We start from the raw sequence: 23,394 nt of genomic DNA, 5'->3' as shown, positions 1-23,394 counted from the left end.
AACCCTGGTTTGTTTTTAGCGTGTTTACTAATGGTAGCTAACGTTGCTAGGTAAAGTTTCCTACCCTTTATCCTTACCTTAACCTAATCCTAACCCTATCCTTAACCTAACCTTAACCTTAACCAAGCATTTTAGCTAACATTAGCTAACAAGCTAAGAAGCTAATGAGCCAACGGTTAGCTAACACTAGCTGATATTGATATTATGTCCTCATAAAATGTCCTCAAAAGCTCGAAGGTGAAAAGCATATACATTGCTCAGAATATTGTCCAAATCCCCTCAAGACAGAGCAAAATAAAATCAGTTTTCTCAATGTGAAAAACATGGAAATGATCATTTTCCATTATAGGACAACCTTGTGTCATAATCCAGATGAGGCCTCCTATAAGGCCCAGTTCAGACAGCGTTAGTGACCAGCAGCTTGTGAAGCAGCACTCTGACTCTCAGTCTTTACATTTTTCTTCCTAATAGTACTAGTTCACCCATTTTGAAAAATGTTTCCCTCTAGCTGTTATGTAAGGCAGGACTTAATATTTAGAAACATTAAACTTTTTAGCCATTTTAGGCTGTATCAATTCAGCTACACATCATTAAACTCAAACTCTGTTTATTTAACCGCTTAAGTGGATTAAGGCAGTTATTTTGCAGCATGTTAGCCGGGGGGATGTCCATTTCAGTGGCAAGAGGCTAACAGTTGGTGTAACACAGGCTTCTGCTGGCATTAACTATAAACTAAAAATACCTTCAGGTGGTGGGTAACCAGGACCACTTTAATGGCTGTTTTGAACAGTAGGACAACTCAACACTGACAACAAAATGTGCTACACCACTTAACTGTCTTAGATTATATCACTCCTCCAATCCCAACCCTCACCAACCTGACAGGCAAAGCACACCATATTATATAGTTCACTATCTAGGTACAAAGAAGAGAATACAATGCATATGATGCTACAACTAATGGAATGATGCAAATTTTCTCAGTGAACTTGAGAAATAATAATAATAATAATAATCCATTTTATTTATATAGCGCTTTTCAATGACCCACAGACACTTACAATCATAAGGACAGGTAACAGGCAAGAGGAAAAAACAAACAAATAATGAGGGCAAGCAAGGAAAAAAACACAGATAACATGACATCGCAGAAGACACCTCATGTTAGTACATATACACACATACACACATACAGATAACATGGCATCACAAAAAATACCTCATGTTAAAGACAGAGACACACATGCAGATTACATGACATCACGGGAGATACCTCATGATAATAGACGGGAGAGGGGAGGGGGGGATCAAGGGGAGGGTGGGGAAACAAAGGTGGATAGGGGTAGGGGAGATCAAAGGCTTGGGAAAAGAGGTAGGTTTTAAGACAGGATTTGAAAGTGGAAAGAGAGGGAGAGTCATGGACAGTTAGGGGAAGTGAGTTCCACAGTCGGGGGGCTTATCTGGAGAAGGCTCTGTCACCAAAGGTCTTTAGTCAGGGGTGAGGGGGTGATGATCGAGGAGCTGATGGTGAGTGAGACAGGTCCGGTTTTATTGAGAGTGGATTTGGTGCCGATGAGGAGGACCTCTGTTTTATTGCTGTTGAGTTTGAGGAAATTGTGGGTCAGCCATGTTTGTTTTGTAGAGTTGTAGTTTTCGATGTGGGTGGGTGGGGTTGTGGATGGAGTTAGTCCTAATATAAATCTGGGTGTCATCAGCGTAGCAGTGGAAGTCCAGGTTGAGTTGGCGGAGGAGGTAACCAAGGGGGAACAGATAACGGAGGAAGAGGAGGAGGCCGAGCACAGAGCCCTGAGGGACCCCCTGTGTAACAGGAGAAAGAGGGGATGTGTGACCGGAGAGTGAAATGAACTGTTGCCTGTCGGTGAGGTATGAAGTGAACCAGTCCAGTGCAGTACCCTCAACACCCAGAAAGTAATCTCCAAAATAAATCTTCACAAAAGTCAATCTGGGGGAGTGAAATAATGTCAAATTTTCCAAATGGGTAAACTATGTCTTTAAAATGAGTAACAGAATCTATAGGTGGTTGACATCATTTCACTTTCACTCTTTTACCGAGATTTAAAAATCCAACATTTACAGCTCAGTCACAAAAAGGTGCTATTGTTTGCAGTCCACTACAGACGCAAACCACTAATTAAATCTTCACTTTTAGTGACTATGTTGCTGAAATATATGATTTCCTCATTTAGTAATGTGACAAAAGTCATTAATTCTTTTATTTCCTTATGGGTATGGGTTGCAGCCTCAGATCCTGACTCAGAGGTTAGGCTGAGGGCCAAAGCTCACATTGGCATTTGACTCTGGAAAAAATGTTTTTAGACTTGCTTCTACGTGGTGTCTGTCGGAAATATTATTTTAGTAATATATAGTTTTATTATCTATTTTTTATGCTTTCATCTTGTCTTGCCCTCTTGCTGTGATATATGTTCTAACTATAATGTTTGCTTTCATCTGAAGGCACACTGGGACCTATGAACATACTAAGAAAGTGCTATCAATACTATTGATGATAATATTCATCCGATATTGACACAGTCAGTAATAATATTACTGCAAAGAATATGAAGTGATATAATTAACAGTATTAATATTATTATTCTCTAACCTTTAAGCTACGGTTGCCCTCTATTTAGGTTCATGTGACATCTTATCCCCTGTTTTTGGCTCCCTGTCATGAAACTGTCTAGTCGTGCATACTTCCCTCTTCACCACTGAGATCATCTCTATTCTAGGATGTGTGTGTGTGTGTGTGTGTGTGTGTGTGTGTGTATGTTTGGGGGGGTTGAGGTCTGACTGAGGAGTGGATGGGAACTTCAGCCACCAGGCTAGAAATGTCGCAGCAGAGCGTTGTAATTGACGGCCCTGATAAGGTCATCTACACGGCAAATCAATTACAGTCATAAAAAGCTGACAGAGAGTTAGGTCAGTCGCCAGCTGAAAAGGCCAAGACAGCAAGAGGGAGAGAGAGAGGTGGGGGTGCTGTTTAGTAATGTCAAAAGCAATATTAATACTACCTTATATGAATTAACATCTCTTGCATCTCTCATGAAAGAAGTGGCACTTCTTCCACACAGAGAAAGTTGATTCTTCTGCTCTTTTCCATCCACACCAACTCAGTTTGAGAGGACAGAAGCCATGTCTCACAAAAACTATTTGGAGGATAGCAGTGGGGTAAGGGTGAGACCAATACGTTTACGTTAGGCCGTGTTCTGTACAATAGGTGGGCTCCGGGTGTTTGCTGGCTCATTTGTTCATGTTCATGAATGTGCAACACTTTCTGCCACACACTGTGCTTGGGCAAATCACATACTGTAGTGTGAAGTGTTAAGCTATTCATGTCTCTGTGACAGAATACGTTAATAGATTGGTCCCAGAGAAACCAAGGCGGATGTTGCTGGGTGGTTGAGGGCGCAGGAAGCACCCATTCAGTCATTCTTTGGAGATGATGCATAATAAAGTTGGGATTAAGATGCACAGGTTGCCTGAAGACTGCTTGTGTTTAGTCTACAAACTGTGTGAATGCCTTGATGGTGTTACGCCACATTACAGCATGTACTGTTTATGCGGCACAGAGCTGTAAAGGTGATGGTACATGGGCAGATTCTTAGGGCAAAATTTGTAGTACATATTTTCTCGCTGAAAACAATCTGTCAGTGTTTTTTCCTCCAAAGTTGCCTGTAAGGCAGTGCTGTGGACTAAGGGTAAGGGAGTGGTGCCTTCAGGCAACTTTAAGGGTGTAAAAAGTACCATGAGGGAGCTTAGCTGGCAATGTTTCAAGAGTAACTAATCAGGGACAAGAGCACTGGTCAAGTGACCTGTCCTCAACTGAAAATGTATGCCTATTTTTGACAAGGAATTCTAAATAATATTTTTATATTGTGTCCTTCTCTTTCCTTTATAACCTTGGCAAATGACCATGGCGTAAGCAGGATCATAAACTTGTAGGTGTGTGTTAAACCTTGTGGAGGTGAAAGTACATGAAGGTTCTTTTCCTCCTGTTTAGCGCTCACCCACGAGTTACCCCCTTACATGCTGAACACTCAATTCTGATTGGTGAGTTAAAGCCTTCAGTGGTTGTTATTTCTGAATAAACAACCAAGGCTGTTGTCAAACTACATCCTCAGCACCGCACCTGTTCGCTCCAAATGAAAGTGCTTCACTAAAGCAAGCCTTGCTGCTGTGTATGATATAGGCGAGCAGGCTAGCTACATACACAGAAAGAAACCCATTCAGTAGCTGATGTCAGGGAGTTCTTCACCTCCACATCAGTCAGACCGCCTCACTGTATCTATTACATAATGTATGTTTTCTAAAATACTACAACACAATACAATAATAATAATAATAATAATAATAAAACTATTAAACCATCATTTTTTTCAGTAAGAAATATAAAACCAAAAAAACTGTGATGACAGCAGTGTGTGATTCCCCTAGCACTAATTTTGGACCACATGCTCCTGGAGCATGTTCTTTGTAATTTGTCTTGTCATTGGAGCTGCTGATGTCTTTGTACAGTGCTTCCCCGGCAGAAAGGGGGCCAACACATTATCTCACATGATGAAGACTGGAGGAGCCATGACCTGCTTGGCTTTTCCAACAAGGCCTTCACTTAAGCCTTGTGTTGACTGTTGGGTCCAAATTACAGCCATTAATGTTTACATCCACCAATTGCCACGTTGCTTTATGTCAGGTATATTCCAGGTATTTTGCAGCTTAATGGTGTTGAGTGAAATATCTGACAGCCACCGATAACATTTAACGCTCAGAGCTTGAGTAGCATTCCATTTGAAGTGCATTGTTCATCTCTGTCTCAGGTTTCTAGACTGTCAACATCCAGCTGCAGCTCACTGGGAGGGCTAGCTCTCTCAGCTACGCTAAAAGTGACCTGAAGCAGAAATTAATTTGGGCATGATATTGTAATAAAAACAAATTAGCCCATAGGTTTAAGATTCCTCAATGTGTGCAGGCTTTAGGCCTGAACGAGTTGAATCCTTCGCAAATGAGCTCCTACTGTGTGGCTGTCTGTGACTGGTCAAAATTATTTCCCTCAGATGTCTTGGTCGTTCTTTCACTGCAGCCAATCCACTGTTCAAATGCTGTTTCAGAGGCTTTTCAGTTTTGGCAAAAATAAAATTCAAGGTTAAAAAAGAAGAATACTAGAAAATGTCACTTTTAAAGCTATTGGATAGGGGCAAAACATGTCAAAAATGTCAGCTGATGTCTTTGTAAGAAGCACATTACTCTGAATGCGGATGCCCGGCAGGGCCCTGTGATGGACTGGTGACCTGTCCAGGGTGTTCCCCTGCCTTCCGTCCAATGCCTGCTGGGATAGGCTCCAGCACCTGATGCAACGCTTACGAGGATAAGCAGCTTAGAAAATGAATGAATGAATGAATGAATGAATGCCCTGCTGGGCCTGCTGCATAGCGCTAAAGGGAAGGTCATGGAGTCACCCAAACTGCTGTTCTGCATCTAACTGCAGACGGTTGACCTTATATGTCAATCTGTAGTGAGATATGGTTTCTGAAATCACTACAGAAATTTAAATAGTATTTTGTTGCACAACTGGTCACTGGAGAACACAGAAATATTACTGGAATGAATTACAGCGAGCACTGTCCTCTCTCTCAGGAGAGAGGAGCCAGCTGCTACAGAGCAATGGCAGTTTTATGATGAGCAGCCGCTCAGGCCTCCCCACCTCAGACATTCCTTGGAGTCAGTCATGAGACCAAGGATATAGCAGGCTTCTCACCTGACACATTCCAACCCCATAAAACACATCTCTGAACCAGAGACAGAGAAACAGAGAAAGAGACACAGTATATAAACAAGTCACTGTGTTTGATATGCACTGAAATATGGCCTTTAACTACCTTTTCCTATTCATCGTCATGGAGGGCAGGAGCCTGTCCCAGCATGCACTGGGTGGAAAGCAAGAAAACACCGGTCACATCACAAGGCATTCACACAGATAAACACACTCGCTACCAGGATTCCAATGTAAATGTGAATATTTGATTTATTACAAGATGATTATAAGCACATTAAAGGCATAAACTTTCCTTACAAAATAGGCATCAGTACATAATCTGAAACATAATCTGAAAATTATGTTCTGTTTAGTATCAGGTTGTTAACTATACAGCATCCCCATAAAGCATTCAACCTTACCATTTTCTGGTGCATTGTTTTCATGATATGTAATTTTGCCTGCTGAATGTATGTCCCACTGGAACATAAAAATCTTGTCTAGAAAGGGGAATCACTGTGATTTTCCTGTCTCAGGTGGCTAGAGGGGACTTTTGTTTAGCTCCAACTTGCACCTTTCTGCAGCAATGCAACTTTACAATACACAGTGCAACCATAGAGGCTGACTGGGTAGACCCGGCGTGGGCCTTTGGTTCACAGCAAATCAGAGTATTTCCGCCTGGTATACCTTGCAGTGGCAACAGCTGTAAATGTACATCGCCACGTCGGCAGAAGAGTTTGTTTACATTGGGAGAACTGATTTTCCTGCTTTCACAGGAAAATGTATCAAAGGATTCTGAAAATAACCTTGTGTCTACTGCAAAGAAATTGAATCCATTCAATTTCTATGAGCGTAACTTACAAACTAACATACAATTCATTGCATGCTGTACATTCAGTTTTTGCGGTTGCTATGTCACCAAACCCATATGAAACACTGTTTTGTTACAACTTTAGTTCCATCATTTTGATTCATGCCTAAACACAAACTTTAAACAGAAGCGCTCAGAGATTGCAAGGAGCAAAGACTCATACGCTTGGTTGGTTTGTTTCGTTTGGGTGTAGTTTGTGCTGTAGTTTTGTGTGAGTGAGCCCTGAAATCCAGTGTTTTTCCCAGTAAAGCAAAGGGTTTGAGCAGACCTATCAAAAGACTACAGGGAGCCGTATATTTGGAAAGATGTAAGAAGAAACAATGACAGAAGCACCAACAAACATGTCTGAAATCATTGTTGCCAGTGTAGTGTGTCTTTTGGAGGGAGAGGAACATTTGGACCACCAAAAGAACTCAAACAAACACTTCTGCTGACGTCTCTTTGCCTCAAAAGTCCTGTTTCTCGTCAAGAATGCTCATGTCTTTAAACTAGGTCTTACAAGGACAGAACCACAACATTTTTTTTCTTTAATTTTAATTGTAATCTCTCCCTTTTACAAAAGCACCTCTAAGGACCAGACATTACAAATTAGCATCCACTACAAACACTATGGTACTTACATTGGATAGTTTTTCTCAGTTTGTCTATGCATATTGTTTCGGTCCCTACCAAATAGACCATAAATAATAAATGACAGTCTTCTGCCACCTCCTCTGTGAATTCTCTGTTTAGAGGACCTTGTGGCCATGTGTCTGTAGGAAGGTGCCAGCAATAAAACAACATGTAAATCATAATGACGTAATCGGACAACATTCCAGGAGCTGTTTGTTAGAGAGGATATTAAATATTGACCTTCAGGGGTGAAAGAATCTGTCATGCACTGGGATGGCCATGGTTTCGGTTTCTAGTGCTGATGGGAGGGCGGACGTTGGCTGTGTGTGTGTGTGTGTGTGTGTGTGTGCTTGCCTGGAGTGTGTTTCATAAATTTGGTGCAGTTGCTGTGTCTCTCAAAATAGTTGCTCCATACTGACACAGAAGTCAACCTCACCCGACACGGCTATTAAATAAACCAAGCTGCTTCCAAAATGTGTTGACTTGGCAAGCTCACAGGGATGAGATTTAAAGAGAGATTTAGAGCAGTGGTTATCAAGCTTTTTGCTTCCAAGGCCCCCCTTTGCCTTAGAAAATTTTGCAGGGCCCCCTGATACAAGACATAATACGGTAGGGATGCATTTTATTTCATTACATGAAAGGTTTGAAGGTGGGATTTCGCTATGCTGTTTGCTGCATGCTGCGCAATATCCATCTGTGGACAAATGCAAAGAGGGTGATGATGATGATGATGATGATGATAATGATGCAGACAAAAAGGTAAAGGAGGAACAAGATGAGGACGTGCAGAGAGGTGGTGCAGGTGCATCAGGGCTTAAGGGACTTTTTCATGGGTGTGTTATTCACCATAAGGGTTATTATGATAGACTATCTTTGAACAGAGAGTATTGTAATTAGGATTAAAAACATAGAATTAGGATTGAGTTATTCAGAAGCAACAGATCAATTTAATTCCCTACTTGATAACAGAAAAGATGTGACTCTTGCAATCCTCTTGTTTAAACTCTGGTATTCCAAGTCGCTAATTTGCTGAAATTGCAACAGAGCTCATTTAAATGTCAGTTATTCGTAAATCACTTAATCGCTTAGTAAATCACTCTAAACTGGTAATAATCATGCCCTTTATTTATTTATTTATTTATTTATTTTAGTGCATGCAGCTTGTTAGCGTCTACCAGGGCCAGCCCTAAGATTTTGGTGGTCCTAAACATGATTTTGTGTGTGGCCCCAAAACACTCCCATGACCTCTGCAGATGCAGTCATGATGGAGGAGTGAGTAGATGATCCTCTCTCAGCAGCAGTCATGTCAGCTCACAATCACAATCACAACTTTATCACTCAAAAACACAAAACAGAGGAATCAAAAGAATTAAATAGGAATAATAACTAGAATACTGCATGTTTGCACAACAAGGTATGTCACAACTACACCGAGTGTTGTTATGGCTGAATAATTTAGATTAATATACAACTGTTCGATATGTGTTTACAATTGTGCATTCTGCACACTGGATTTAACAAGAGATAATGCATGTCAGAGAAGTGAGATGAGACAGTCTGTCTCCTGGTGCCAGGCCATCAGTCTGTCTTTTCACACAAGTGCACATTATGTTCTGCTCCTGAGGTGTCTAAATGTTCAGATAGAGGTTTGAGAGGGTTACTGACAGTCTGTCTCCCTGGACTGGACCAGGACTATCTGTTGACGATGATGAGGTCAGTGGTCCTGGTGCAGTGAAGGTTACTCCGCAGTACACCATATGGAGAGAAGTACTGGGCCACCTCCACATTCCACCTACAGGAGCTCTCACGACATCCCAATATGTTGTTGCAGCAAGAACAATTTCCACTCTTCTGGAAAGGTTTTCTACAAGATTTTGGAGTGTGTCTGTGGAAACGTTTGCCCGTTCATCCAGAAGAGCTTTTGTGAGGTCAGACTCTGATGTTGGATGACAGGGCCTGGCTCGCAGTCTCTGTTCTAGTTCATCCAACACTTGGCATTGTGCTTGGTGATGTAAGACTCATGTGCAGCTGCTGGGCCGTGGAAACCCATGCCATGAAGCTCCCAGTGCACAGTTTTAGTGCTGATGTTGATGCCAGAGGAGGTTTGGAGCTCTGCAGTTACTGAGTCAGAGGGGCGTCGGCCACTTTTACGCACTATGCGCCCCAGCGCTCGGTGACCCCGCTCTGTAACTTGCCTTGCTGCTGCCCCCTGGTGGCTGAGCTGCTGTGGTCCCTAAACACTTCCACTTTGCAATAATCCCACTTACAGCTGATGATGGAATATCTAGAGGGGAAGAAATTTCACCAACTGACTTGTCGCAGAAAAATATTATAGGTGACTGTAAAGTGAACAAGAATGTCTCCTTTTGTTAAATACCTTCTGCCCGTTTAATGACATGTTATTTTTTATTTTTTGTGTGGAGGGAAGACTAGCAAAGTAGGAATTTCATTGTACAGTGTAACCTCCTGTTTAACTGTGCATATGACAATCACAATCACAATCTCTCTTTCTCTCTCTCTGTCTCTCTCTCTCTCTCTCTAAAATGTATGTATCTGCATTTGGAGCAGGAAAGTGAGGCAGAGAGTGAGAGAAAGAGAGAGAGTTTTATGGTCATATACATAGTAAAACAAACAGTTACACCATACAATGAAACTCCTACTTTGATAGTCCTTCCATGTAAAAAAGTAAAAATAAAATGTCTTTTAACAGGCAACAGGCATTTAACAAAAAGAGACATCCCTGCTCACTCCAGCCTCATCCGACATTTGACATGTTTCATATCTCCTATTATTTAATCAACCTGAACCTGACACTGGACTTGAATGTTTGACGAGGTTAAAAAAACAAACAAACAAAAAAAAAACATAAGATGGTTGAATGAGCATCAGGTACACAGTTTGTCATTTTATTCATTACACAGCTGCTTTACAGCAGACATGCACTTCAATTTGGACAGTTCAATCGCTGGGCAGAGTCAGCCAAGAGATTTTTTTCTGTTGGAAAAGTGCCGGTCTGGCCGGTGTCCGGGCTGTCGGGCACCGCAGCATTCCCATTTTTCAGAAGCTGACGCCCAGCTGGACTTGAAGGCTCAATCAGGTCTGCACTCTGAAAATGTCGGCTGCATACACTTGTGTGATTTGTGATGGTAAAATTGTCTCTGCGAATATTAATTACTCACTTTGTCCGCAGTTCTCTGTCTTTGGGAACAGTATGGTGTTGAGGCTTACACACTGTGGGACGCAGCAATGACAGGATGTGCAGCTGAGAAATTCATTGGAGCCTGCCTGCAGAGAGCCCAGTTAACACAGTGGCTCAAACTCTTCTTAGAGAGCAGAACATTTTTCACAGTTTCAGCAGTTTGTTCCTCCAGTTGTGGCTGTAGCACGAGCATAGCATTTCTGCCTTTTTTGGGTCGCTTACATCATCCTCATGTTAAGGTAAATTCACAAGCATGCATTTCATTTCTCAAATTAGTCGTGGTGATGTTTCATAATTGTTGTGTTCATTTGCTATGCCTCCAATCATCTTGGACCCCCCCGGCAGCCCTCTGAGGCCCTCTTTTGGGCCATGGCCCCCTGATTGAAAACCACTGATTTAAAGGTTACTAGTTCAAATCCTGGTTATGGAATTTTGGGATGGAGAGCTGTCACTTGTTTTTCAGTTTCTCAAGAGGAGCTACTGTCGTTGCTTTCCATCAGTGTTTTTGATGGGCTCGTAGCTGCAGGTTTTGTGCTAGTGTTCAATGTCTTTAGTTTCACCACTTCATGCCAAAAAGGAAAAAAAAAAAAAAATCAAGCATTACAGGTAATTACTGTTCCAAATCTGTTTTTCACATATCTTTTGCATCAGATGTGTGAAAAAGTGCAGAAACAAACATGGAATTCAGTATTTTCAGGCAAACTTTAAACCTAGGTAGTTATGAAATGCAATTTAAATCTCATTTCAAGTCTTAAAGATCAGATCAGATCAATTTAATGTAACTGCTACCTGAATGTATTGTGAAGCTCTACATTGAACACCTGAATAAAAATAACACTAACAGTAAAAAGATTCTCATCAACATATGTCATTCATCCTTGTCTCATTAAAATAAGGTCAACAGACACCCATACAGTGCTGATACTGTACAATAGATTACAATGAATACAATAAAGATGTAATCAGTCAAACTACATCATATTCTTCAGATCAGAGGTGGACAGCAGTGACTTATCCACGCCTGATTTTATTACTTTCAGGGAAAAACTGGCCCTATATCAGCAGACCGATATATTTGCCTAGCTCTGTCTCCCAGATAGTAAACTGGATTAGTGAGAAGAATAATGTTGCTGGAAGAAACACACGGTGGCCAACCTATCCTGCGTTAATAAAAGTTAAAAATAACAGGAACATTGCAATAAACTGCCCATTAATATCCAACCCTATGCTGTCACTTCTGACTGATTTACTGTGTTTACTCGATGCCTTAAATAGCTACAGCCCTAAAACATAATGCAAGGCAGTGCACATGACAGGCTGGATAAGCGATCCAGAGAGTAACTGTAAGTCTATAATGTTCCTAACCTTTGGCATATAAAACCAGGACTATCTACGTTTTATGACTGCATGACCAACTCTTAGACGCCATTGTTTGGATACTGATTCAGTCAGGGGACGCATCAGTCAATCCCTCTGTGACAGAAACATATGACAAAACACTAGTGCAGACACAACTTTGCTAGACTAAATATCTTAACACAGATTGTTGTGTCATTGCCATTATGGATAGCAACAAATATCACATTATGATGTACCTGCAGTGTCAGTATGTTAAAAGCATTAGCCAACCTACCTGCTATTCAGAGAGAGAAAGATAGCCTATTGGTGCAGGAGGCAAAACACCAAGGCCAGCACCTTCTACACTCTCACATTATCTCAAGCCACTGGCTTCATCTGCCAGTATTATTACATAACTATGTGTAGTACACACAGTTATGAAATAACATGCAGTATAATTCAACCTATATAACCTAGTTGCTGTTGTTTCCAGCAAGATAAGATTTAGACTGGAGTGATGCAAGTGTCAGCGAGTGGCCAGGCTTGGAGCTTTGTTAAAGCTGGCTGGGACCAGTGTATGTGCAAGAATGTTACTCTACTGACAGCATCCTGACAAAACAAGCACCTGGCTGATTTCCTAGGTGGATCTCTCTGTCACAGTGTGTGCAGCTGACAGCAACAATGACGGGGAGGTTAAAGCTAACATATGACATTAATTAGTATCATCATATGATTTTTAAAAAATGATCAGAAGCTAATTCATAGTCATTCTCAGGCTATGTTAATATTAGCTCATTTGATGTCAGCTCATCAACTCAGCTAATTAGCTGTGTTGTTTAAAAAAAATGTATTGAATAATATTCTGGCAAAGCCACCAACAACCTACCAGGTGAAGTCCAACTACTACAAAAACCCTTAGAAAATAATAATAATCAAAATCAAGAGCCACTAAATTTCATTCATTTGCCTGTGAAAAGAGAACAGTGACATGGCTTCCTCTAGCCATGCACCAGGCTTACATTTGCTCAGCCAGCACAAACAAACTAATGCAGTTTCCTTGGCACGGGGAACCATATGGGAAAAATCTGCTGTGAACCAAAGGCGTGAGCAGATTCAACCCAACTGAATTTCTCTGTTCTGCTTTCACCCCTCTGTATAGCTCTCATATTGTCTTTAAAAAACACATTAATGTTAATTAAACTAATACCTGAAGCTGTGGCTGTTGGCAAGGTTAGTTAGGGTTAAAACATCAGTTTGGATTTTTACCTATGTAATGATTTAGTATTCCATACCAGTGTAATAGACCCATGTCACAGCGGCCATGTTGACATGAAATAGCAGGTAAACACAGGTGTTACTAATAAAACCAATGAAGGTTCTGTGTCACTGAAGTGTGGCAGAGCCTTTCCAGTGGTCCAGCATGAAGAATAGTGGAGCCCTGGCTGTGTGAAGCCTAAATGGAGCAGAATCTTAGTAACACCTGCGTTTACCCTGCTGTTCATGTCAAAATGACTGTTGTGAAAAAAAAAAATCTATAGATTTTCCAGGTTTGACCCATCAAGTCCTTCCCTGTCATGGCACTGTGTGGTCACAGCCACTTTGGTCATGAAAAAGCATCTTGACAGATAAATCTGATCTGTTTTATGGTGGTACTGCAATGTCTTCAATTTACTCACTTGACTGGGGGGGTCTGAGTGATTTGAATCACTGACTTCCAGAGGACAGCCCTATAAATTCCTACATTAAGCCCAGAGATTATGATTATTTGATTCTTGGATCCCCTACAGATACAGTATGATCTCAAATCACCTGATAAAAAGAAGTGACTTGTAATTTAGCAGGATTGGTCCAACGCAGTTAAGGGATGCCTCCTTAGCCAAACTGTCTCCTATTCCTCTCCTCCCCTCTCTTTTCCACTACACATTGCTCCCTTCATCTCCCGTTCTGTTCCACTCCTCATTGATCTCCCTCTAAACTTCCTCTAATCCAGCTCATTCATTCCCAAGCCCCTCAAAAATATTTTTTGCCCATTTCCCCAGGAGACACCCACCACACCAGTGGCATCAAGTTGCCTTTTCTGGTTGTTTTAATCCAGTATATGTTGGTGCAGGAGTGGGCTCATCATGATGGGAGCAGGAGCAGCAGGGGAGCATGAGAACATCCCATGTTGGTTTCCAGATCGGATTGTAGTGAATTTTATCATTTGATGGTGGAACTATACATAACAAACCAAGTATCCACTGACTGATTACCTGGGTGAGTGATTTCCGCGTTGCACTGTCAAAAGGTCAGGACAAGTCAACTCTTGTAGAGGATGCAGGCGGGCACGGTCATAGGTGTGAATTTTTTTTTACCAGAATGAGCCTTTATCCCGCTTTACCTGCCTGCATCCCTCACCCAGCGTTGCTCCTCTGCACACCTTGAATTGAAAACGAATTAAGGCCAGGGTGACTTTCATCATCCATGCAAAAATCATTAATGCTAGTTACCTGCTAGCATTCAGCATTCACAGTCAGCTGTTGTGCACAAATAAGGTGTGTTAACAGGAGCACAATAGCAGTGCAGATACTGTACTATTAGCTGACAACCTAGCTGACATTAACCTATCTAAACACCAAATTGTTTAGATAATTACTGGCAAAGAGACCAATTTACATTACAAAAAAAAAAAAAATGAATTAGAATAATATGTATGATGTAATTGTGCTGAGGTGGCTGTGTTGTAAGTTTAAATAGAAGCAGTCAGCTGTTCTCATAACGTTCATTTCAACTCTGAATACCTGACCAACATCAGGGAAAAAATGGATGCCAACAAGAACAGGAAACTTTGCATTTTCCTGCAGGGGAATTATAAAAGTGTATGCAGCACCAAGTGAACCCTTTAATATTTATTCAGTTCAGTAGATTTATTCATATTCTTACCAAGGTGACGCCCCCCACCACCAACACCTCTGAGTGCTCTGGTGTTACTTGAACTGAAATCAGAGAAACCAAACCTCTGAAATGAAGCCTAAATTTCCTGTGACCAATGACCATTTAGAAGACCTTATTTTGTAGCGGGCATTTTGACATGAAATAGCAGGGAAGCACGGGTGTTACTGATTTACTCATTTAGGTTCTGTTCCATTTCAGAACCTTTCCAGTGAGCCAGCATGCACAGCACTAGGACCCTGGCACCTGTGCTGCATGCACACCATATTAGAGTTGGTGTGACAACTCATCCTAGGGACTTGAGAAATCATCGTGGAATAATCACAGATACCACAGATTTACAGGCTAACAGAAAAGACTAAAGCTGTTGCTAATCTGTTGTATGAATGAGCTGAATAAATGGGGTGTTACTTAAGTTATGATGGCAAAGTGGGAGAAATCATCTGGGATAAGCAAATTCTAAGTTTCTAAATAGTAAATACAGGTAGGGAGAAGACAATGTGGAAAATTATTTTAGCTGATGATGTATTCAGATACACTGTGAAAATAAAATTGGCAGATGGTGCCTTGATCTTGGCCCCACAATGGGAGGAGTTACTGAAAGGTAAAGGTAAACACAGGTGTAGTACATATTTTCAATCAGTCGCTCCATAGACAAGCTCAGTTTTCTCTGACAAAGGTGATATAATAAACCACTTCACTGCATCAGATGTGGAGTTCATTCTGCGTATTTTCAGTTATTTCTGAGTTATTAAATATGTAAAAGTGTGCAAGATGACCATCACTCATCTGGCCCAAGTGGTGAGTTTTCAATCACAAAGGGAGCGTTTTTTTTGTTTTTGTTTTTTTTTAGTATGAAAGACGTATTTGTTGTTATAATGATGGATGGGTTCTAATGTTGGAACACGATGTCCAACCTAAATTGAACAGAACCTTACTTTAAGTCATTAGTAGCACTTGTGTTCACCTGCTATTTTGTGCCAAAATCTCAGCTGTGGAAAAGGACATTTTTTTCATAAGTCAGAGCTTGGTGTAAACAAGTATCAGTTGCTGTGGTCCTATAGCTGAAGACATATGAATATCACAAGAGATCCCAGAGATCCTAATAATCTTCATAATAAACAGTGTTCAGTAGTGTGGCGCCATGGTTGCTATCACTGGTCACACCATGCCAGAGCCTGAGAATATATCATACATCAGGACTTCCTTGTCACCAGAAATGTCAAAGCGCTCTGTGTCGGGTAAATTAGCACACTGCAGTAGTCGAGTTTGCTGTGTCAGTGTGTGTGTGTGTGTGTGTGTGTGTGTGTGTGTGCGTGCGTGCATGAGAGAGCGAAGGAGCGAGTCAAGCTATTTCCCAGCTGTCATAAAGTCATCGCCATAGCACATCAGTGTACTCACACTCTCTCATTCACTCACACACACACACATGCACACATGCACGCACCACAAACACACACCACTGGCTGATAAAGTTCAACCCTGATATTCAGGTTTAGAGGGGCAAGCATGCCAGACTCATGACAGAAACAGATGACCACATTGCAACCATTCGATCACGTTGTGTTCTCTCATCTCCCCTTTCTCTCTTATATTACAAAAATATTACTTAGTTATGTTATAGTGTTGGACTGAACTTGAGAGGGAATTTGAGAGGGTACACCTTGATGTGGCACGATGATGTAACATAAGCAAGTGGTTTTCGTATATTTTCGTATATATATTTTCGTATATTTTGTATATATCGTATATTTTCGTATATTTTGCTTGTCTCCTTGACAAGTTTCATACTGGTGGAAATGCACTTATGTACACCCAAACACTCTTACAAGTCCTGTTTCTGCTGCTTCAGGCTCCAATTATATTATTTGAATCATTAAGAATAGATATTCTGCTTGGCTGAGAGGAAAACTCATGTTTTCAACTTACTTTACAACATTCTCAGTTGTGCAACCTTATTTGTGGCTCTCCAGAATAAGCAACATAAAACTGCAGGCAACAAACAACAGTGACCTAGTGGCTTCCTAATTACACTTTTAAATAATATTTAAAATAATGTTTGTTTCCTATTTACTGTAATGGTTTACATTTCTTGAGCATTATTTTGTAACCTTTAGGAAAAAGATGAGAGGTACTCGTATGGCAACAACATAGACAAATACAGTACATACAGCTTTTAATACTGCTTGCCTGGCTGACGCTGAATGTTTACTGATCCCCTCACTTTCAAGCAGAGGGCAGGAACTAATCAATGAAATCAGCTGGTGGAGTTTTTGGTTGGAGTGAAAACCTGAATCGTATACTTGAGCATTGTCACTAGCTTTGGAATGGAATGGAATGTCTTTATTGTCATTGCAACAAGCACAACGAAATTGAAAGGCGCAGACCTCCTTAGTGCCATTTAAGAAAAATTATAAAAAAGAAACCACACAAGAACATTATAAAAAGAAAACACACAAGAACACACAAGAATAAACATATAAGGAATGCACTGTAACAGTGTACTACAGCAGGGAAAAATAAATAAATAAAAAATATTGTAAAAGTATTGCATATTATTTTATACTGCACTTTGTGTTCACAGTCCAACAGTATTTAGTGCGGTTATGGCTCTTGCATAGAAACTGTTTCTTAGTCTGTTTGTTCTTGCCTTTAAGGCCCTGAAGCATCTGCCAGAGGGCAGCAGTTCAAACAGTACATTTCCAAGGTGGGTTGGGTCCCTGAGTATATGCTGTGCCTTCCTGAGGCAGTGGGTACTGTAGAGGTCCTCCAGGGGTGGAAAGGGGCAGCCGGTGATCCTCTGGGCTGTGGTGATGACCCTCTGGAGTGCCTTTCTGTCTGCTGCTGTGCAGCTAGAAAACCACACACAGATGCAGTATGTGACAATGCTCTGTATGGAGCATTGGTAGAAGGACACCAACAGTTCCCGTTTGAGGTAGTTGTTTCGCAGTATCCAGGACAGGTCGTCTTCTATGTGCACTCCCAGAAAACAGAAGCTGGAGACCCTTTCCACACACTCCCCACCAATAAACAGGGGGGAATATGTCTATGGATATTCTCATTTATCCAGGTCATCGTTCTCTTTGGGCAAAAATGAATAGTAGGCAACTGGACTTGTATTTGTCTTCATCAGACTAGTGCGGACTAGAAAGACCGATGCGCATGAACTGATGAAGCCCCTTGGATAAGAGGTGAAAAGTCCAGTTGCCTACGATTCATTTTTGCCCAAAGAGGGGGGAATATCCATTTTCTTTCTCCTGAAGTTTACATCTAAAATGTTTCACATATTTTAAACGCACTTGGATAAAGGAAAGTTTGGATAAAGGAAATGCAAATTATTGACTACATCATGTGAATCATCCTGAAAAGTGAGCTTTAATGCTTATACAATAAAATGCCAGTAGCCAAACAGAGGATTGAGTGACTGGATGACTTCCTTGCTATGGGAAGAGCGGTTATTACGGTCCTGTACTGCAGCCAAGAAACACAGGAAAGGGTATGCAGTGGTGCATTTCATGCAGGCTGAAATGGCTGCTGCTGCAATTAGACGATGTCCATCGTATACTTAGGAGTGCCAGTGTGCTGTAAACTGCCCCCTTGCCACTGCACTCACACATTTGAGGCCATTAAGTATTATCAGAGCAAGTATTGTGGCTCTTTGATAGTTGGGATTAATGATGGAGGGGAGCAGTTCACAGTTCAGCATCTCTGAGAGCAGCGTGATAGTCTCCTCTGCTGTCATATTTTTTTGTCCGACAGAGCGCTATCTTATTGTTATTGTAACTTAATTGCATTTTCACATATTAGATTCACCATCTTGTCCATCGTAGCCAAGCACATAAACTTTTATGCATATTTTGGGACTCTTCCTGAAATTCCAATGTTTCCATTCAGGTTTTCTTATGTGCAAATTAAAGTTTTGAATAACAATAACAATAGATAATAAGAAGTCCATCTACTGGCTATCCATCAGCTAAGATTTTGTTGCACCAATGAATCTATAGTGGTTTGCCTCCATCATCCATAGCTCTCTCCAGCTGAGTTTCTGACTCTTTGTGCACTCTCATTCCTGTGACCCTGCTTTGCCCAACACAGTGCCATAGCACTGCCTTCTCCTGCACTTGATCTTCAACCATTTTTGTCTTTCATGATGAAGATGTCTTACTACATAGGTTGTCCTATTCCTGAGCCAACCCCCCTTCCCTGCACCTTGTGCACCTGCCCTGAAATAGTCCTCCATCTCAGTGTTGACTGCACCTGTTGAATGGCATCTCCTGGGTTCCATCTCTGCCAAGCCAAAACAGTTGAGCTGTACTCCTGACTTAGCCTGGCACAGCCATACTCTGATTGTATTTCTGTTGTTCACTTCACAAAACAGCATTTGGGCTGTTGGGTTCAAACCAGAAAAGGGGCAGCAATGGATGTTTACAACAAAAAGACACAGTGGGTGACAGGATCAACCATTTGTCCATTATGAACTTGTCTAATCCAGAGGTGCCAAAAGTACACATATTCTTTACTCAAGTAGAAGTACAAATACTTTGTAAAAAAAAAAAAAAAAAAAAAAAAAAAGATTCCCCTAAAATTAGAAATTCTGCTTCAACTTTTCTTCTCAAGTAAAAGTGAAAAGCACAGGCTCTGAGATGCACTTAAATAATACAAATAAAAAGTAGCTCTTTGAGGGGACATTTCTACAAGCCTCTCCTGACAACCAGCTGTTTCTGGTAATTATTTATGAGGTAACAGTATAAGTGCAAAGCTCACTGAACCTCATGTGATATTAATACAATTTAAAGACTATTAACCTCAAACTGTACAAACTTCAAATACAATAATAAAAAAAAAACAATACACTGAAAATAATGAACATAAACTTTGCTCCAATGTTGGTTCTCAAAGTTCAAAGAAGCTGGTCCTCAAAGTTCTTTGAATCAAGTCTTTGAATCTAGTTACGTCTTCTGTGCATGATATGGGCAGATGATCGGTCTTGATGTGGCAAAGGTGCACAATACAAAATACAAATGACTGATGTCTCTAAAGGACTAAAGAGTACAAGGTCACCTGCTGGCCACTCATTTCTTTCTCTTTTTATGAAGCTTTACTATCCTTGGCAAAGCTAGGAAGCCAGTGGCAGTTGGCAGTGGCTGTACAATCTAGGCTTGTTTGAACTGACTCATAGCACCACGTGCTGTTGTGGAGGACAAATTGCATAGGAAAATCCACAGCAGAAAAATTGAAAATCCGCAGCGGAAAAATTGTGCCAAAAGTCACGTGATATGTTTTTGTCTTTGTAGCAAATATTTTTTTTTTTGTCTTTGTAGCAAATATTTTTTTTTTTGTCTTTGTAGCAAATATTTTTTTGTACTTTCAAGAATTGGTGTTTTTTTTTCAGGGGCATGATCTACTAGAAATATGTTGTGTGCATTTCATATTTGCAAAACAAAATACATTGTTTGTTAATGGGGTTTTGTATTTGCAAACCACACTACGTTTGTTAGTGAATTGTAGGGCATTTGTAAAACATGCTTTGTTTGTCTGTTAGCTTTTTGCAGCGATTTAGCTCCATATGGAAATCCCAGTCATTTGAGGCATGTGAACTGCTCTTTTAGCTTGTCCACCTTTGGTCATGGTTTCTCAGTAAATTGATGTTTTGATCCACCCCTAGCTCCCATGGCAAAGTCATTACTTAACACCCTGTCCATGTGGCTACTCACATTACCCTATTCGTGCCCAAGCATGTTTGACCCCAAAATCGAGATTATTTGACTAGTGTGAGCGCTCCGTTCCGTGCGTCAGTACAGTACACTTCCTCCGCTCTGGCACAGTTGGAGGAGGTGTGCTTCAGCATGGTACAGGCGCTCATGCACATGCACATGCATGGTCGACTGTGCGCACGTGGATATGATGTAAATCATGCGACCATCCCTCCCACGTTTTCCTATATGCTAGTAGTGCGATTAACTGAGCATCGCTGCGTCGCACAATCAATAATCAACCGTGTTGTCTGTGTCGCTGTCCGTTGTGCATAAACAAAACTTGATTTATAATGACGTTGGGCCATGCGTGTGTCATATTTCAACGTAATGACGTGCGTACCGGAGGCAATCACACTTGAGTGCGGTTGGGCTTTGGGTAATGTGAGTGCAGGCCAGCAGGGGACTGGGGAGGGGGAGCATTTTTGCTTCAGCATGACACAGAGCAACTGGACCTAATGTGAGTAGGCCCTTAGTCAGTGGATTGCAGCAATGCACTGGGGATCAGTTAGTTCACACTGCATAATGCATTAACACTATGTCTAAATTATGTGTGTGTGTGTTACTTACCACCTAGTGGCATGTAAGTATATCTTGTAGCATTTTGTTTGTCCCATCAGCGGATTCCTATTGCTTTCTGTCTCCAGGTTCCTCTCATTTCAGAGATACTCTATCTTTGTCTCTTTTTCACTCCACTGCACTTCACTGCTCCCAGTCTCTTTGCCATCTCTGCCTCTCACATAAAACGACATAAACACACATCATTTCTCCACCCCTCCCTCTGATTTTATCACCTTGTTTTCTCTTCAGCCTCACTACCAGTTAGTCTTCACTTACTGGCTTATGATAGCGGTGGCTGCCTAATAGCTTTTACAAAAGCCGGACAGCCTCTGTATTTGGATGTGCAAAGAATGAGAACAAAAAGAAATGCTGACAACCTCACGCCCAACACCTACGCTTCTTGTTATTTTCCACCAGCAGGAGTTCGAAAGTACATTTCAAAATAAATATTAGTAACAAAGTAGGAGCTGAAAAGCACTTAAGTCATAACTTCAATTAACAATCATTTAAATTTCAGTTGACAGTGCAACACAAATATGTAGGTGCAATATGTGTTTTTCACCCATGTAAACATCTATGCATCAGGTGTGATCATATTATTATTAAGGATGGTAATATGTATAATACTTTCTCTGATAACACTATGTGGTGATTTGAGGTGCTTCCCAAGTGCAGTTTCTTTACATTTAAACAGAACAGAGCATTAAGAACAGAAAAAGGCCAACAACAACATCTGTGCCAATAAGACTCATCATATTTTAACCGTAGAAATTGAATTTCAATTCAATGTCTGTAATTTAAAGCAGCATAGGAACAACCCTCTAAGCCCATCTTAGATTTGAGCGATATCAGACCAAAAATGTCAAATTAAAACATAAAAACTGCCCATGGGAATGAAAGCAGGGACGCAGAGCCGATCTTTCAGTGCTCAAAAAGGAACAGAGCCATAAAAAGAGCCAAAATTCCCATCACTGGCATCAGGCACCTCCAGGACAGCACTGGGATCCTTCCAGTTGCCATCATCAGAACTCCAGTCAAACACCAACACACTCTCTTTATCCTGTTCATGTATCTCAGATTTCTCTCTTTCCAAATTTATCTGGATCCCAAGTTTTTAGGAGATTGTCCTGTTGTCTTTAATCAGCTGTTAAGTGGTGAAAACATGGACACCAAAAACATGAGTGGGTCCCTTGTGGCTCCAGTGCTCCATGGTAACACTTTAGCCTGTTGAATGATAGGTGGCCACTAGCATTGTCTTGACATCGATGAGATGCAAAGTCGTGGCATGCCTAAAGCTAAATGGTGAGCCGTTAAATTATGTGGCTAACCACTTTGCCACTTCTGTGTAGGAGTTAATTATGCCCTGCCAGCAAGGACTACTTTCTCTGTTTCCACAGGAAGTGGAGGTGGTTGATTGGAGACTGCTTACTCACTGAGCAGTGAAGGAACAAGTGGTTGCTCACCTGAAAGAGTTCCAAATTTTTAAAAAAATGAAGGTGCCTGATGGACTGACAAATCACTTCCATCAAAGTGATTTGTTGGGCAGTCGAGGGAGGGTGGGGGCTGGTGGGATTAACAGACAAGTGTTGGGGAGCTCAATTTATAACTGACAAATGTATCTCTCACCTCCTCCATCATACCAGCTGAAAGATGAGATGATCAGGCCAGGGAGCACTGTAACAGGTGGGAGACTGTGTGTGTGTGTGTGTGTGTGTGTGAGAGAGAGAGAGAGAGAGAGAGAGGGAGAGAGAGAGAGGGAGAGAGAATTCATGTGCATTCGTGTGCATTTGGTATGGTTGATGATTTGATAAAATGTGGTGTCTTTGGTTATTGTTGTAATCTGGGTTATTTATTGATCCCATTATGGTCATAACTTTTACAGAAAATATGACTCTTTACAGTCTGAAAGGACTTTACAGATATACTCTGCACTAAAGATGGTGCATTACGAGCTGTGCCAATGGTATGAAATGGTATACAGTTCCTTTTTCCTAAGTGGACACGGTCATGTCTGCCCCAGATGGTTTGTGAGCGTCGTGTGAACGCTGTGCAGCCTCTTGCCGCACAAGGCTGGAGCGTTTCTCAATGAACTGGTTGACTATTGGTTGTCCATGTCAATACAACACTAGATGAAATACACATTCAATGTTATTTTGCTGCTTGTTTTTATCTGCAAGCTTAGTATCTGATATCAACCCAGCTCATATTGTAGGAGTCCCTTTAAATTTCTGTTTGTGCACTTGGAAAGCGATCTTGGCAGCACGGCAGTGAAACCAGAGGCGGTTCAGCACCAGCAAAGAGGTATCCGTGTTCCAAGATCTCTCCAGAACGCCGCCAAGGTCATTATTTGCCCTGTTTT

The sequence above is a fragment of the Myripristis murdjan genome, chromosome 1 (genome assembly GCF_902150065.1).
Source record: "Myripristis murdjan chromosome 1, fMyrMur1.1, whole genome shotgun sequence".
Taxonomy (NCBI): domain Eukaryota; kingdom Metazoa; phylum Chordata; class Actinopteri; order Holocentriformes; family Holocentridae; genus Myripristis; species Myripristis murdjan.
Note: the sequence above shows the minus strand (reverse complement) of the source record.